The 17,774-nt window shown below is 39.4% G+C and overlaps 1 protein-coding gene across 1 annotated transcript in view; it reads right to left on the bottom strand.

Moving 5' to 3' along the window:
* Positions 1-17,774, bottom strand: part of AKAP6 (A-kinase anchoring protein 6) — a 607,123-nt gene that overhangs the window by 533,720 nt on the left and 55,629 nt on the right. The window contains exon 2 of the mRNA XM_089907589.1: positions 8,158-8,258. The gene's annotated coding sequence lies outside the window, so the exon portion shown is untranslated. The remainder of the gene's footprint in view (positions 1-8,157; positions 8,259-17,774) is intronic.

Below are 17,774 nucleotides of genomic sequence, written 5' to 3'. Positions count from 1 at the left end.
AGCAAAAAATTTACTAGGATATAAAAAAGTCAAATGATTAGGCCTCAGATGGAAAAAGGGGCTATTTCCATAGAACTAGTTTGGTTTTGCCTGCCCTGTGGTCAATATAATCATATCAGTAAAAGGGGGAGGGGAGAGGGGGCAGAGAACCAAGACTACAGAAACTCTAGTGTAAATGGTCAGGAAATGACCAAACTGCGATTTTCTTTGATGGAACGTGATCTATGGAAACATACTTCTGGAATTAAGGAGCAGAGAAGGACCCTTCTGGGCAGAACTTTCTGTCTTCTGCTGGACTCTCGCTATCTTCCTACTTCATTTCCATTGTCAGGCGGGCTGCCGCCACAGCAGAACCAGCTCCAGATGTTCCTGATGTCATTATCTGCTATGTGACTCATCCTGCCTGCCACCTTCAAATTAATGAGATTCTTGTTCTCAGTCTTGTGTCCTTCCTTGGGTTTCTCCTGGGCCACAGTGAGGGCGAGAGCATCCCCACAAAGGGGGCCTCATGTTCACAGGGAAGAGCAGCAAAGAATGGTTCTCTTTCCTAAACACCCCTCAGAGTAGAGTACAGTTGCCAGGGGGCACACAGTGTTCCTCACCCAAATAGGGCCACTGGCTCTGGTCATCTCCAAGATCTCAGGCCTGGGATATCCACAGTAAATCCCCAAGGTCTGAGTGCCTCACTCCTGGCACACCCACCTGGAAGAATAAAGCCCCTCAATTCCCTTGTTTCCTAATGATTATCCGTACCACAGTGGCTTAAAGAGGAAGGAGGGGGTAGACGGAGGGAGGGCAGGCCTAGCCAGCAGGCCTGCTTCGGAGGCAGCCAGCGGGCTGGGCTGGCAGGCTGCTGAGAGCCTGCTGCTTCCCACGGGGGGTTTTGCTCACCGGATCAGAGTGACACTCGAGAAGGCAGCAGCTGTGGCCAGAGACATCTCCTCTAACTCCTTCTTAGCTAATGAACTGGAAGGATCCAGAGGGAGCCAGGAAAGAATGGCTCCCCTGGGGTGTGCAGGGAGGCCTCTCCTCCCATGAATTTTCCATTTTTAATTAGGCTTGATGGTTCAGTCAGGATAAGACTCTTGAGACAAAACATCATACTGAGAAAGGAGGCCCAAGTCTTCATACATCAGATCTCTTAGGATCACAGACCCCAATACTTGCCCTGACTGGGCCCCCTGACTTGTTTTAAAGGGGTGAAGAGGAAAGAAACAGGGTATTTTTAAAGTATGTTTTCTATTTCAAAAGGAACACGTGATAATTATTAAAAATTGAAACAGTTTTGAAATATAAAACAAAAAAAGAAAATGTGGCCCATAAACCTATCTCCCCAGAGGATAACAATTTAGTGTTTTTATTTAGCTTTCTTATAGACATACAAAGGTAACTGTGCGCTATTTGTACATAAATGTAGATATTTAAGATGAAAATTTGATCATATTATACACTCTTTGCCTCTTGCTTTTTTCCAGTTGCTGTAGTTCCAGTTGCTGAGATAGATCTATCTCATTTGCTTTAACAGCTAAATAGTGCTCCATTTTAAGTTTATGCCTTTATTTCACCAATCTTTTACTGAGTAGTATCACTGCATACTTTTCAGAGTATTTTAGTAGAATAAATTCCTGACATAGTGATTACTAGATATTCTAGTTTACTATATATTTTTTTATTTTAGTAGATTTTAATAGACATTGCCAAGTTGTAACTTTTTTGTTGTTGTTGTTCATTATAAATAAGCTTCCAAAACATATTTAAGTCGAGTTGTTTGAATGATTTGGCCATGAAACAAAGCTAGCAGAAAAGTTCCTGCCTAGATAAATTAACTGTTTTCAAAATCTAGGAGTGTGGCTATGGAAATAGTTGGCAAAGAATTCACCAAAGATAGACAAAGCTGTGAACAGACAAGTCATTTGAACAATTTTACATTCAATTTCCAATCCTGGAAATTATACACAATTGTACAACATTAACTTCTTTTAAAGTAAAAATCTTGAATCTCTGCATGTTTCTACAAGAAAGTCAGTCCTGGGTAGTTTGGAGACTAGAAATGAAACAGGGTCTATAAGGAAAGAGTCTAATATCCAGTGCCACAGTCCTCATGGCATGAAGGGGTGGGAGTGAGGAAAGTTCCTGGCCTGACACACACTTCTCTTAAGTAGATGCTAGATGTCCCTGCCCTGAACACTGGATTGGGGTATCAATGGTACCTCTGTCCTTGCATGTAACAGATGGAGAAGAGAAACCAAAAGAGTTACCCTCAAACTGCTGCTTTTGGGGTCACAATTCTGCAACTCACATAAAATCCATCTCTTTCTGTCTCCCCAACTTCCCTTCCTCCATAAACAATGAAGCAGGTCTGTATCCTCACTTTCCTAAGTCACTGTTGAACCCCATTCCCCAATACACACTAGCCTGAATTCAATCCCAAATTGGTGTGTGTGACTCACAGAGGTCGGCATGGGAGCTTTTGACGTCACTGGAGACAAATGTCAAAAGGGAAGAAGAAATGGGCATGTCCATTCTCATCTAAACATGTTTCAGTCTTTGTAGAATATAAAAAGTGCTAGCTTGTGTCTGAATAAGAGGGAAACAGAATAAAGTAACACGTTTTATGGACATGTTTGAAAAATAGCAATATGAATTCATATGGCCTTAAAATATTTACTTCTATCTACAAGGTAAATTTTGTTAAGTGTGATTCAAAATTAATGACTACTGATTGTATCAAAGGCCTGTGTAATTGAAGACAACAGAACAAAAAATCAAAGAGAAGGACAAGGAAAGGAAACTTCCAAGAGTGAATAGATTAATTTTGAAAAAGATGATTTGGGTAGTCAGTTCTTTTCTTCATTCTCAGATTCTAAATATAATACAAAGAGTTGAAATAAGAATTATACGAGAATGCTGGGACTTGCCTGGTGGTGCAGTGGTTAAGAATCCGCCTGCCAATACTGGGGACATGGGTTCGATCCCTGGTCCAGGAAGATCCCACATACCACAGGGCAACTAAGCCCATGTGCCGCAACTACTGAGCTTGCTCTCTAGAGCCTGCGAGCCACAACTACTGAGCCCACGCACCACAACTACTGAGCCCACGCGCCACAACTACTGAAGCCCGCATGCCTAGAGCCTGTGCTCCGCAACAAGAGAAGCCACTGTAATGAGAAGCCTGTGCACCACTACGAAGAGTAGCTCCCACTCGCTGCAACTACAGAAAGCCCACGTGCAGCGATGAAGACCCAACGCAGCCAAAAACAAATAATATATATAAGTAAAATAAGTTAATTAAAAAAAAGAATTATATGAGAATGCTGATAATAATGGTTGCAATAATGCCATCATCAGACAATATCACCATAAAATGCCAATATAATAGTTCATGTATGTAAATACACACCTTATAAGTAATTCCCTTTTAAGAAAGGAAAAAGGAAAAAAGAAAGAAAAGCACCGTTTTTTCACCATGCCCTTTTAACGTAGAATTATTATTCATTTTTTTTTTTTAGAATTATTATTCTTAATGTAGAGTCAGATTAGATAATCACTCTACCTAACAGGAAAGTGTATGACCATGAGTGCACATGTGTATACGTGTGTGTATATACACACATACAGACATCCTGCTGTTTCATGTAATTTTAAATCAGTGTGTTCAAGTGTATATCTTATGGTATATTAATAACAAACTTTACGAAGGAAACCTAAGCTTACTAGATCAGTCTTAATTTTTTAATTAAACAACAACAACAAAAATGGGCTTCAGAATCACATAGAACTGTGTTCAAATCCTGGCTCCACCATTTACAATTCAGAGAACTTGAGACAAATAAATGACCACTCTAAGGCACAGTTTCCTCCACTGTACATGGAGTTACTCCATAGGGCTGTAATGTGGATTAGTGAGATGAGAACACGTACATGCACCAGACAAATTCTGAGGATTCAGTATATTTGATTATCTTCCCTTTAATTCAAACATGAATAATTTATGCAAAATTCTTCCTAAGCTATACATGGTACTGTTATTAATAAACAAATAACAACAGTTAATAAAGTTATAAAACATAATTTTACATTTTTTACTAGTATTTATCTCATGAGACCATTACTGCTAGTTAAGTATATAGCCACTTAGCCTTAAATACTATAATTGACATTTACCAAGAGAATTTATACTGAGGATATCAAAACTCCTCTCTAATCTTTCAATCCAGTGACCAAAAAGAAATGCCAAACCTAAAATGAACTGTAACCAGGATTGTTAAAGTATAATATATGGCTCCTGCTTATTGAAGAGAAACAAATGTCTCAGAGAGTTTGTTTTTAAATCACTCATAAGCACAGCAAAGGAAAGGTAAAACAAAGGGAACCACCTGACATAATACCTGAAATATACTACTCTTTTCCCCTTTCTGCTGCCAGAAAACAAAGCCCTTAAAATACAGGCCTCTAATCAATGCACATTACCTATTCCAATGTTTAAATTTGCCAGTGTTCCTAAATGGGAAAAAGTTCAAATGTAGGGAAGAAAAGTCAGGAGTAGCAACAAATCCTGAGTAGATGAAATACTGGAATCCAAGTAAGATTCAGTCCATGTTAAAGAAAGAGACAATCAATTCAAATGGGTTCAGTCCATCCTCGTGGGATCCCACTTGTGCTTATGGTTCCAGTTTGCTCTTGCTCTCCTGCACTGGCTACTTTACAGCCATCTTCCCTTCCCTGCCTGCTCTGTGTCCACAAGCTCCAACTTCAAATGTGAAGACGACAGCATTATAGAGACTGCCTGACCAGCTCCCACAGTTACATAAGGTCACACCCCTACAATAAATCCCTGTGTGTCTGTATGTGTACATATATATATGTACATATATGAAGGGATTTGTTACAGGTATGAGACCTTATATTATTGTGGGAGCTGGGGATATATATATATCTGACGAACCCTTACAGATACACACCCATATACTTAATATGTTGATACTTTTCTTGCTTTTCTCTGGATATCTCACATCTCTGTGCTCTCTTCAACATAGAAGGGAAAAGGCAAAAATAATTTTAAAACATCCCTCTCTCTCTCTCTCTCTCCCCTTCAGTTAACTAGGTCATAACTAAAAGCCATTACATGGTGACATTATAGGATAAAGAATACCCAAAAGCCATTTTCCATCTCTTTCTTGTTAGCAGAAACCCAATTTGATTCAGGCGTCAGAGGCCTGCTTGCCTCCTGGGAGGCTGGGCCTTCCTCGGCCCCAGAGGATGCATCTTGAGTAGCCCAAGCCAATCATGGTCAGTTATTTTCCTTCCCGGTGACTGGGTTAGGAATGACCATGTGACATAATTCTGGCCAGTTGATGAGGGAAATATGTTGGGTGCAAAGAGGTTTTAGGAAATTTCCCCCCTCCTTCTTAAAAGGGGACATGCAAAAGAGATGACCCTTCTCATATCTTTGGATGTTGTTTTGCTGGAAGATGGTTTCTGGAGCTGCTGTAGCCCTTATGGTAGGCAGGATAATGCCCTCCAAATATGTCCATATCCTAATCCTCAGAACCTGTAAATATGTTAGGTTACATGGCAAAGGGGAACTAAGGTTGCAGATAGAGTTAAAATTGCTAACCCTTAAAATAGATTATCCTGGTTTATCCAGGTGGGTCCAATGTAATTCCAAGAGTTCTTAGAAATGAAAGAGGGAGGCAGAAGAGGCGAGTTGAAGGGAGATGTGACTATGGAATAAAGGCACAGAGATGCAACGTTGATGACTTTGAAGATGGAGGAAGGGGGCCAGAGTCCAAGGAAAGTGAGCAGTCTCTAGCTCTGGAAAGGTAGAGAAATGGATTCTCCATGAGAGCCTCCAGAAGGCAAAGAAGCCCTGCTAACATCTTAATTTTAGCCAAGTGAGACTCAGGTGGGACGTGTGACCTACAGAACCGTGAGATAACAAATTCGTGCTAATAAGCAGCAATAAGAAATTAATAGAGTCCTCTTTGACTATAATGCTAATACACTTGAACTCAAGAAATCAATGGCAGGAGTGGAGTAGGAGAGCTCTGGCTTCCCCCTGGAGTTTTAGTTAACTCAAACGCAGTATGTTCAAAATAATTAGTAAAACAAATGCAGAGCATGTTACTAGCCCAGCGTAACACTCCTACTGAACTTGTCACTTACGGATTGCCGTGTCCTGTTCTCAGCATCACGTTCAAAGAGGAACGGCTGCAACTAGAGCATTCACGTGATATCAAAGAAACAGCCAAGAACCCTGAGGATGCTCACCTTAGAGGAGACTTGAAGGAAGTCTACAAACCTTAAGAGGCTGGGATGTGTAAGTGGGAATGAGACTGTTCTCTATGGGACAGATTATAATCCATGGGTAGAAACAGGAATCAAGTTTCATCACAATATATGGAAGAGCTTTTTATCATTCAGAGATGATCACTGATGGAGGGTGTTTCCTTTGAATGTACAGCACTTGATGTCACTGGAAGAGAGTCCTAGACAGAGTGGGTCTCATTCTCTTCTAAAATCCCGTCTAAATCTAAGGATCTATGGGTTTATTTTTTAAGTGAGAGTTTTAGAAAGTAGTACAATGCTTACCATATAGGAGGCACTTAACTCACTTGAGTGAGTTGGGTTTGGAGGCATAGGACACAGACTGCAAAATTCATCTACTTCACAGCTTGCTCATGTTGTTAACGCTTTAATAGGCATATCTGGCCTGTAGAAACAGGCCAGAAAACACTAGCAGTACAATTATCACTAAGAATTATCAGTAAGAATTAGTGTCCAGATAATACAATTGGTTCTTTTCACCCTGGTCTTTCCACAACTCACAGAGAGGAACAGAATTTATTTTGTTACTCCTCAGGTGGTTTCCAACCAGTGGTCATAACGTTTCTAGCTATTCATCATTCCACGCAATCGTTCAGTAAAGACAAAACAATGAACTGCTTAACAAGCAGTATTTGGTGGTGATGAGGGTGAATAGTATCTTTGTATTTGCCTCAATGTTAGGACCCTTTTCAGGACTGCCATCTGGACTAAACCAAATGACAATGCTGATTTCTTGCTGGCCCAGTCTCCATGCCTTGTTTTGCCCCTTTGGTTTCTCCAAAATCCAACGCTTGTCTGACTCAGAACCAAAATAAGTGGCTAGTTACTAAAAAGGTTTTCGGAGTTTTGTTTGGTTGGCTGGGTTCTGTTGTTGTTGTTGTTTTGGGTCCAGGCATTACCCTTAATTCCCTTAGGTTAAATACTACATTGCCCTTTCCTATTTCTCTAAAAATGCATATAGTTCTAGTTCAGAATGGGAGTGAGGAGGTCACACATTGATTGCTTTCCTAGGCCTGGAGGGACTGGGGTATCAGAGCTCTGAGTGGTGCAAGGGGGAAAAGGGAAAAGACTAGAAAGGGGGAAAACAAAGATGCACGGCACTACCCAGAACCACAGGGAGCTCTAGGCATCTCCTGTGGTATAACACCTTGCTTAGGGACAAATTTTAGAACAAATTTAGCTGATGAGTGAACTCGCCTTAACTGTCTGCTTCCCTCACAGTGGCAGGTCCTGGTCCTGAAGCCACTTTGTATAGTGTGACTCTGTTATCCTGATTGGACCAAGAATAGGCATGAAGTCTAAGCTGGGCCAATCAAAGTCCATTTACCAATATCTGAATTGAAATAGTGAAGAAGGAAGAAGGGAAAGACAGAGAAACAGGCTGAGCCTCTTGGGATGCCTCATCCAGTTACCATGACACAGCTTAGAACCTGTAGGCTGACCATATTGTACTTGCCAAAGGTCAAAGGGGCAGAGGAAACAGGCCTATGGCAAGACACACCTGATCCTAGGCCCTCCAGAGGCCTGGCTACATTCTTGCTCCGCGTTACATGAGTCACTCCTGGTATTTTGCAAGTTATTTTTTCCTTAGCTAATCTTGACTGGAGTCTGTTACTTGCCACCACAGAATCACAATAGTACCTATCTGTGGTGTCTTTTTAATGTGTCAACTTAACTAAGCTGAACCACATTTTCCAGAATTCCCTTTCCTATATATTTCTGATGAGGGTCAGCCACAAGAAATATTCTTGTGGGAGATTTGCTGGGCAGAAATGATGCAGTAACCATTTTGCAGCTCACACAGGTTGCTGCTTATCTTTGCTCACTCACCTCGTTTGCATGCGGCAGCAGCTGGGCCTGCAACTTGCTCTACTTTCCCCTGGATCTTCCTCAGCTTCTCCAACTCCTGGGCCAGGTGTGTATGTTTAGCTCTGTAGTGAAGAATTCGAAATGTACTTTTATCCATATATTACTTTATCTTGTTGATACCTGGCCCATCCTCCCAACCTATCGAGATCATTTTACCTGTCATTCTGTATGTTAGCTAACTAAGCTTCATTACAATCTAACGCCTGGCTGTCCTCCCCATACCCTTTCTATTTATACTCCTCAGGGTCCTTCCACCTTCTAGAAATCTATTAAACACCCTGGGCAAGAATGGAAGGAGATCTAATATATTACTGTGCTGCCCCTCCCTTTTACATTTAAACAAAAGTTTCTGAAGATAATGGTAGCCCCAAGGAATGAGTTTTGCAGATATGGAAATTTCGATCAGGCCTGGTAGTGAGGTATTTGAAGGCAAAAGAGGGCCTTAAGGTAGGTGGCTGCCTCATCTGGCTACTCTTGTGACAAGCTTTGGCCACCCCACAGGAGATAGGAACCCCCAGCTTCTCCCATCTCTTACACAGGGCAAACATTCCCTCATCCTTTGTCTTCCTTTCTCAGAGGACTGTAAGATCATAGGTCAGAGAAAGTGACTTGTTTCCAGCCTTATCCCCCAGGTCTAGAATATGCCTGGCACAAGTAGCTACTCAGTAATAACTGTTGCTCTTTGCTGCATAAGCTTGCACAAGGCTCACTTTGACATAGAGGGCTCGGGAAATCCTAGCCAACCCTAAACTGCAGCACAAATACCACCCTCCAAGTCCACAGCAGCAGACACATCACTGGCCCTAACAAAATTTGGGGGTAAATAAGGGAGGGAAGAAAGAAAAAAAAAGGGTGATTTACTACTTTTTATCAAACCTATAATACAATTCCAATTTAAAACTAGAGACTAGTCAAATATATTATTAACCTTAAGCCCTTTTAATTCTGAGTCCTTGAAATTAATTTAAACTAAAATGCCCCACCTGAGCAAAGTGTGCATATTATGTTAACTGTTTAAGGAGAGAGAGGGAAATATGAGATTGGTAGACAGGTAGATATCAAAAAATAAAAAATGGCTATCTAGGGACTTCCCTGGTGGCACAGTGGTTAAGAATCCGCCTGCCAATGCAGGGGACATGGATTCGATCCCTGGTCCAAGAAGATCCCACATACCGCGGATCAACTAAGCCCATACACCACAACTACTGAGCCTGTGCTCTAGAGCCCGTGAGCCACAACTACTGAGCCTGCGTGCCACAACTACTGAAGCCTGTGCACCTAGAGCCCATGCTCCACAACAAAGAGAAGCCACCACAATAAGCCTGCACACCACAACTATGAGTAGCCCCCACTCGCTGCAACTAGAGAAAGCCCACATGCAGCAACGAAGACCCGATGATGAAGACCCAACGATGAAGACCCAACACAGCCATAAATAAATAAATAAATAAATTTATGTTAAAAAAATGGCTATCTATAGAGGGAGGAAAGGCATAAAGTGAAGAGGACAGGATAATAAGCCAAATTTCTTTACATATACTTCTGTTGATTAAACTGCAGAATCATGTAAATATTTTATGTCATTATAAACAAAATTAAATTTTAAAAAGCAATACTTTTATCCTGAATCCACACTCAAAAAGCTATATACTATATGACTCCATTCATATGACATTCTGAATAAAAGCAAAACTACATGGACAAAAAAACAGATTCAAATTGCTGGGAACTGGAGTGGGGGTTGACGGTAATGGAGCTTGGGGCAATTCGGGGGGATGATAAGACTGTTCCGTATCTTGGTTTTAGTGCAGGGTACATGATTTTATGCTTTCGTCAAAATATGCAGAACTATATACATTAAAGAGGATAAATTGTACAGTATATACATTATACCTTATTAAAAAGAAGTATAAAATATCCTTAATAATAAAAAGCAAAAAAAAAAAAAAAAAGAACCTAAATGTGTGTCTAGTTGGTGGTATAACCACCAGAAACAAATCATGCCAAGTGACTTGAAAACAGAGTAATGTGTCTGGTTATTCATTATTTAGGCATATACCCTCATTACAAAAAAGAACTTCAAACAATTCTAACATTTTCAACTAATCACATTGTTAGAGTAGCATTAATAATGCTACACTTGGACTACTGTGTGTTTAGTGGGGGATAAGGAAAATGAGTAATTGGTGTTAAGATGAGATTTCGATGTAGAAGAAAGGTACGGATTAAGATCAATGAAATTAAGTAAAAACCCTCTTTTTTGAATTAGAAGTATCAGTATGAATTCATAATTTATTTTATGTTAAAAAATATTTCTTGTATCTGTCTGCTGAAAAGACCTAGAAATAATGACGAAACCAGAAGCAATAAGCACCCATAGCATCCAGGTAGTGGTCTCTAAAATACCCCAGGGCTTCTTGGAGAAATGGTAAATTCATGTCTGGAACAGAAAATGTAAAAGAGGAGCCAAGAGCAATTTTTTACACCAGAAAATAAAGAAGTCATCAAACATTACTGGAGTTGTATCTAGAAGACCCAGGAGTCAACGTGAATGCTCCTACTGGGCAAATATGGGAAAATTTAAGCACCAATAAGGATAATAATACCTGCAATGGATTAGAATATATCACATGCGTTTAAATCCCTAAGTTCATAATGACCCTAAAAAGCACTGGTCATTGTTGCACGCTAGGGAACCACTTACTATCTGTAAAGCTGATAAATAGAAAGAAAGAATCAAGCACCTGTCCTGCCTTTCCTTTATGAACCATACCTTAGGGAACCCTAGTGGTTGTTGAGGGCAAAATTTTCTTTAAACTGGAAGTAGTCTGGCTAATAAAGGAAGAAGCAAAAACACTGACGGGATTCTGTCAGATGCAATTATTAGCCAGAGGAATGAGCAGGACTTCTAAGCAAAAGAGAACAATTTAAGGTGAGAAGACACAGGAACATTTCTCATATGTAAGCATTTCATGAGAAAGTGGTATTGATCACTGAAAAGTAAATGTGTTTAAAATTTTTTTCTTTTAATAATTTTATTGGGATATAATTCATATACCATACAATACACTCATTTAAAATACACACTTCAATGGTTTTTAATATATTCAGATACACACAACCATCACTACAGTTTGAGAATATTTTCATATCCCCAAAAGAAGTCTCATACCCATTATACCCTCCCCACCAGCCTGGGCCATCCCCGTGGGTATGAAGTGGAATCTCACTGTGGTTTTCATTTACATTCTAAAGACGAATTTTTAGTGTGCAGAGAAATTATTTTTTTGAACCTTTATCACTCAAAGTGAGGAGAAAAGATCCTTTTGAAATGAGAACAAGTTGATTCACAATTCAAAAAATAATAAGATGAATCCTTTTTTGTGAGGGACTCTCAAGCCAGTTTTCAGGAATACAAAGCATACTAAAGGATAAATCCTATAAAGAAGGAAAAGGCTAAGAACATGAGAAGATGGAGCATTATGTTTTTTGGTCACATTTTGACTGATAATTTGACCCCTAAACATGACAGTGAATAAAAACTTTTATTCCCAAGAACTGGTTTTTCAATCAAACGGTGTCAGAATGAGCAGACAACTCCTGAATTTAACAAACAGAAAGGAGAGAGGAAGGGGGGTAGCATTTGTGTTTTGGAACAATTTTTTTTTTAATATTTAGTTATTTTATTTATTTTCCTTTTTTTCTTTTGGCTGCATCGGGTCTTAGTTGCGGCCCATAGGATATCTGTTGAGGCATGTGGGATCGTTTTCGTTACAGCGTGCAGTCTGCTCGGGTTTCTCTCTAGTTGCAGTGTACGGGTTTTCTCTCTCTAGCTGTGGCGCGCAGGCTCCAGGGTGCATGGGCTCTGTAGTTTGTGGCACGCTGGCTCTCTTGATGAGGCACGTGAGCTCAGTAGTTGTGGAACGCGGGCTTAGTTGCCCCATCTTAGTTCCCTGGCCAGGGATCGAACCTGCATCCCCTGAATTGGAAGGTGGATTCTTTACCACTGGACCACCAGGGGAGTCCCCTGGAACAATTTTTATTAAAGTTGAAACTGAGGAGTCTGAGACTGGACTAGCCTTTCACGGAAAAGAGACACCACCAAAGCCCTCAACTTAGCTAGAGAAGAGAATTCCAGAAACATAATTGTAATGTCTTGATGTGCTAAAAGGTTGGAAAAGGACCTGGAGAAAAAATTTTAATTAAACATTCAGGGAAGCCTAAGAGTTTGAGTTTAACTGGAAGGAGGTAAGTTGTCTAATTCAGATAAATTAAAATAACAAAAGTAAACAATCCAAGATCACTTGGTTTCGACATTTTGAATATGGTACATAAGTAAGTGAGCCTAACATGAGAATATGGAGTAAGCCATCTGGTGCCCTTAAGAGATAAGGCAAACTCTGGAAAATCACAGAAGTGACTGTTTATATACTCTTAAAGGAAAACTAGAAAATGGCATTTATGAAAATGAACCTACCAGAGGCCCAGAGAGGAAGAGATGTTGGGAGTATCTCCCTAACATGAAAGGAAAAATCTGACATTTTGTCTTGGAATCACTCTACAAATAAACCAATGATAATTCAGTAAGAGGAAGTTTTTGTGTCTTCCAGGAAGAAGACAAAAAAGTGAAGGGAAAACAAGATGGAACTGAAATAAAGGAAACATCCAGAAATGTGAAAGAAGAAAGTTTCTTAGAGTAAAGAATACCTTTCTTAGACTCATAATATGAATGAGACAGCACTCTGAAATCTATTAAAAGACTTCTCAAATCCAGAAATTCAATGAGATCCAGAAAATTTCAAAAAGAAGTAGGTTAACTATATTTCAGAAGAAAGAGAAATAAAAATAGGATGATATCTTTGAAGAAAAAGGCCAAAGAAGATTAAAAAAAAAAGGCAAGGGACCAGGGCAATAATCTGAGAATAACTTGATTTACTCAAGGGATTTTGAGGTGAGTTTCTAGAGCTTTTTAAAAGCTAGTTAGATCTGTGAAAAATGCCATTGGTAGTTTGAAAGGGATTGCACCTGTAGATTGCTTTGGGTAGTAGAGTCATTTTCACAATGTTGATTCTTCCAATCCAAGAACATGGTATATCTCTCCATCTGTTTGTATTTTCTTTAATCTCTTTCATCAATGTCTTATACTTTTCTGCATACAGGTCTTTTATCTCCTTAGGTAGGTTTATTCCTAGGTATTTTATTCTTTTTGTTGCGATGGTAAATGGCAGTGTTTCCCTAATTTCTCTTTCAGATTTTTTGTCATTATTGTATAGGAATGCAAGAGATTTCTGTGCATTAATTTTGTATCCTGATACTTTACCAAATTCATTGATTAGCACTAGTAGCTTTCTGGTAGTGTCTTTAGGATTTTCTATGTATACTGTCATATTATCTGCACACAGTGACAGCTTTACTTCTTCTTTTCCAATTTGGATTCCTTTTATTTCTTTTTCTTCTCTGATTGCTGTGGCTAAAACTTCCAAAACTATGTTGAATAATAGTGGTGATAGTGGACAACCTTCTCTTGTACCTGATCTTAGTGGAAATGATTTCAGTTTTTCACCATTGAGGATGATGTTGGCTGTGGGTTCGCCATATATGGCCTTTATTATGTGAGGCCCACTTTCTGGAGAGTTTTTATCATAAATGGGTGTTGAATTTTGTCACAAGCTTTTTCTGCATCTATTAAAATTATCATATGGTTTTTATCCTTCAATTTGTTAATATGGTGTATCACATTGATTGATTTGTGTATATTGAAGAATCCTTGCATTCCTGGGATAAACCCCACTTGATCATGGTGTATGATCCTTTTAATGTGCTGTTGGATTCTGTTTGCTAGTATTTTGTTGAGGATTTTAACACCACATTGTACAGCAATTATACTCCAATAAAGATGTTAAAAAGAAAAAAGCACCACCCTCCACCCTGCACCCTGAAAGGCCTAGAATAATAACCCCCATAGCTTGTTCAGCACGCTAACATATTTACAGTACTTTTGCAGCCATTCTTCATTGAATGTCACTAACTAGCATCCTGCTGGCCAAATCTACTCCACAGACATGCTTTAGGTTGATCCACAAATTGATACACTGATACCTGTTAGGAACTTCTGTTCATTCCTAAAAAACAGACTGCAAACTGAAAAGCCATTAAGTTTAAAAACTTTTTCCATTCATTTAAATGAAAAAATTGTAATGTATTGCATCCCAAATCAGTATACCCAAACTATTTTCTCAGGTTAAAAAAAAAGGTATAGCAGTTGAAAAATGAAAATAACTATATAGGTAATAAACAATTTAAAAGTGAACAAATATAGTTTGCACATAAAAAGGCTAATTAGAAAATAGAAAACATGGAAATGTCACAAAATAAGAGAAGGAAATATACATGAAGAAAATATTTTCAGAAATTATCTTGAAGAGAGGGAAAGAACATCAATGAAAATTTTCACATTAAGGAAGAAAGTAGCAATTCTTCTTTTGGGAAAAAAATAGGAATGAATACAAATAGAGAAATTGATATTTTAAATCAAACAGTAATTGTCATTTAGAGGTGGAAATATAGGTGTTTTTCTTAAACCTTGAACTCTTGACATTGTTTACTCTTTTCCTCATTCAATTATGTACAAGGCTTTTTCCCTCTTGCAGACTAAGAATTTTAAGCCAAAAGAGATACAAAAACTATTTCCTTTAAAGTCACTGCAATTAATACAAAGTAGACAATTCTTTATATTAGTAGTCACTCAAGAAACACTGAATAAAGGAGGAAATGACGAACAGAAAAATATACACACACAAAAACACTGCTTTTTCCTTGAGTAATCACTCAAGACTTCTAAGTCACATCAAAGACAAGACATCGAGAACTACTAAAAATATTCTTTCAAGAAAAATAATTCAATTAAAATGTAAAGCTTCTCAAAATTTTGCTTCTTAAAAATTCTTTAAAATTTTGAATCACTAGGTTATATACATGAAACTAATATAATACTATAAATCAACTATACCTCAATAAAAAAGTAAATAAATAATAATAATAAATGAAATAGTTTTTAAATATTTTATATTTTGACAGATCATGAAAAGACATTTCAGAGAATTAAAGTTTTGAATAGGGGCTTCCCTGGTGGCGCAGTGGTTGAGAATCTGCCTGCTAATTCAGGGGACACGGGTTCGAGCCCTGGTCTGGGAGGATCCCACATGCCGCGGAGCAAGTAGGCCCGTGAGCCACAGCTACTGAGCTTGGGCGTCTGGAGCCTGTGCTCCGCAACAAGAGAGGCCACGACAGTGAGAGGCCCGCACACCGCAATGAAGAGTGGCCCCCGCTTGCGACAACTAGAGAAAGCCCTCACACAGAAACGAAGACCCAACACAGCAAAAATAAATTAATTAATAAACTCCTACCCCCAACATCTTCTTTAAAAAAAAAAAAAGTTTTGAATAGGACTATAAGTACCTATTTTTTTACCTAAGATTATGAACAGATTATTAATTTATTTTTATCTTTCACTGCATTCACCAGACTTAAATAAATCATGTTTAAAGGCTTCTTTTTGCATAACGGTACCAGCGGCACTTTTTATTTACAAGTTTTCATGAAATTGGCCTGGAAGCAATTAGGATTAGTCAGAAACTTGCATAATGATCATAATTTTTCATTAATAGAAATGTCTCTGTATTTTAAAATAGGTTAATCATTATAGTCCAGATAATGACATCTTTTTTATGTGAAACCTATACTGTTTTATTAGACACAGGGTGGGAGAGGGAAGATTTTAATGCTACTGTGATACCTGAAATAAGGTTCAAGTTCCCCTCAAAGAAAGCCTGCTTGGACTATATGAAGCAAAATAAATCTACCAGGCTGTCATCACTCACTAGTACCCCTTGCCTTACTTCTACTATATATTTAAAAAAAGAAAAAAGAGAAGAGAGATGACAAAAAGATAATCTAGGGCACACATTTGCTTGCCTCCAGCCACTAGACTCTTGAGTCCTTGAAGGCACAGACCAAACATTACTCCTTTTTGATCTTGCGCCTGACACAGGATGCTTTTGATACGTCTTAGGTGGATGAAGGTAGATCAGTTCTCGGTACAAGATGCAAGCCAGGTATTAAATTGTGGAGGGATTTGTTGTGCTACCAGGCTATCCGGTATAATATTTTATTCTGTTTCCTATCCTGGAAAGCCCATTTCTTTATCCAGCAAACATTAAGCATCTTCCAGGAACCAGGCACTGTTATTTTGCTTGGGATACAAACAAAAATTCCTCTCCCTCATAGCCTACATTCTAGTGGAGGGAGACAGGTAATAAATAATTGAAATAATCAATATCCTATGTTAGTTGATAAGTGCTATGGAAAAAGAACAAAACAGAGCAGGTTAAAGGGGATCAGGTGTACAGAGGGAGTGATTGTGATTTTAAGCAACGTGGTCAAGGTAAAGAAGGTGACAGCTGAACAAAGACTTGGAAGAAGTGAGAGAATGAGCCTTGTCCTTTGCAGGAAGGGCAGTCTGAGGAAACAGCTTTAGCAAAGGCCATTATGTGGGAGAGCCTGGCCTGCTTGAAAACTAAAGGTAGGTACCTAGAGCAGAGTGGGCAAGGGGAAGCACATGTAATGTGGGCCTGTGTAAAGACTTTGGCTTTTACTCTAAAACAGAAATCCTCCAGATGATTTCTGAACTGAGGAGTGACATAATCTGATTTACATTAAGTGAGATCCTTCTTACTACTCTGTTAAAAGAGACTGAAGCAAACAGATCAACAGGAAGGCTCTTGCAGTAATCCAAATGAGAGATGGTATTTGTATTCGTTTGTTAGGGCTGCCACAAACATAGTACCACTAACTGGGTGGTTTAACCAACAGAAATTCATTGTCTCATAGTTCTGGAGGCCAGAAGTCTGGGATCAAGGTGTTGGCAGGGCCATGCTCCCTCTGAAGGGCCTAGGCAGGGATCTGTTCCAGGCCTCGCTCTTAGCTTGTGGTAGCTTCAGGTGTCCCTTGGCTTGTGGACAGCTGTCTTCTCCCTGTGTCTCTTCATATCAATGAGAGCAGTGAAGGTAATGAGAGGTGGTCAGATTCTAGTTAAGATATGAAGGTCTGGCCACAGGTTATCCCGACAGATTGTGGAGAACGTAAAAGAGAAAAGAATAAAGCATAAGTCCATGATTTTGGCCTAAGAACAGGATATGTTGCCATGAAGATAGGGAAGACTACAGACAGAGAAGTGGAGATGGCAGCCATGAGGTGCACTGTTCAGATCTCCCTGCTGTGCGGCATGTGGTTAGCTGCCAGTCTCCAGCAGATGCACCTCCAGGCTTTGAGGCAGCATTCAAGCCAAGGCCACAGACTGCCTGAACTGCTCTCAGCCAGTGACTGTGCACAGCAGGGCACTAGGGCAGGCCCACTCCAGCCCGGGCAGGATGCCTCTAAGGGCAATCTTTACTCTGGTTCCTTACCTGCCCCCTAAGACTATCTCAGAGCTGTGCTGAGTCTCAGGCTCTTCCTAGCCTTTCCTCCTTTCTTCCCTCCCTTCTGTCACTGGTTTCAGATTTACAGTGCCATCCAAAGGC

Source organism: Delphinapterus leucas, chromosome 2 (assembly GCF_059928025.1).
Source record: "Delphinapterus leucas isolate spDelLeu-1000000601 "Yukka" chromosome 2, BTC_Dleu_Yukka2, whole genome shotgun sequence".
NCBI classification, from domain to species: domain Eukaryota; kingdom Metazoa; phylum Chordata; class Mammalia; order Artiodactyla; family Monodontidae; genus Delphinapterus; species Delphinapterus leucas.
This window is presented reverse-complemented; position numbering and strand designations above follow the sequence as displayed.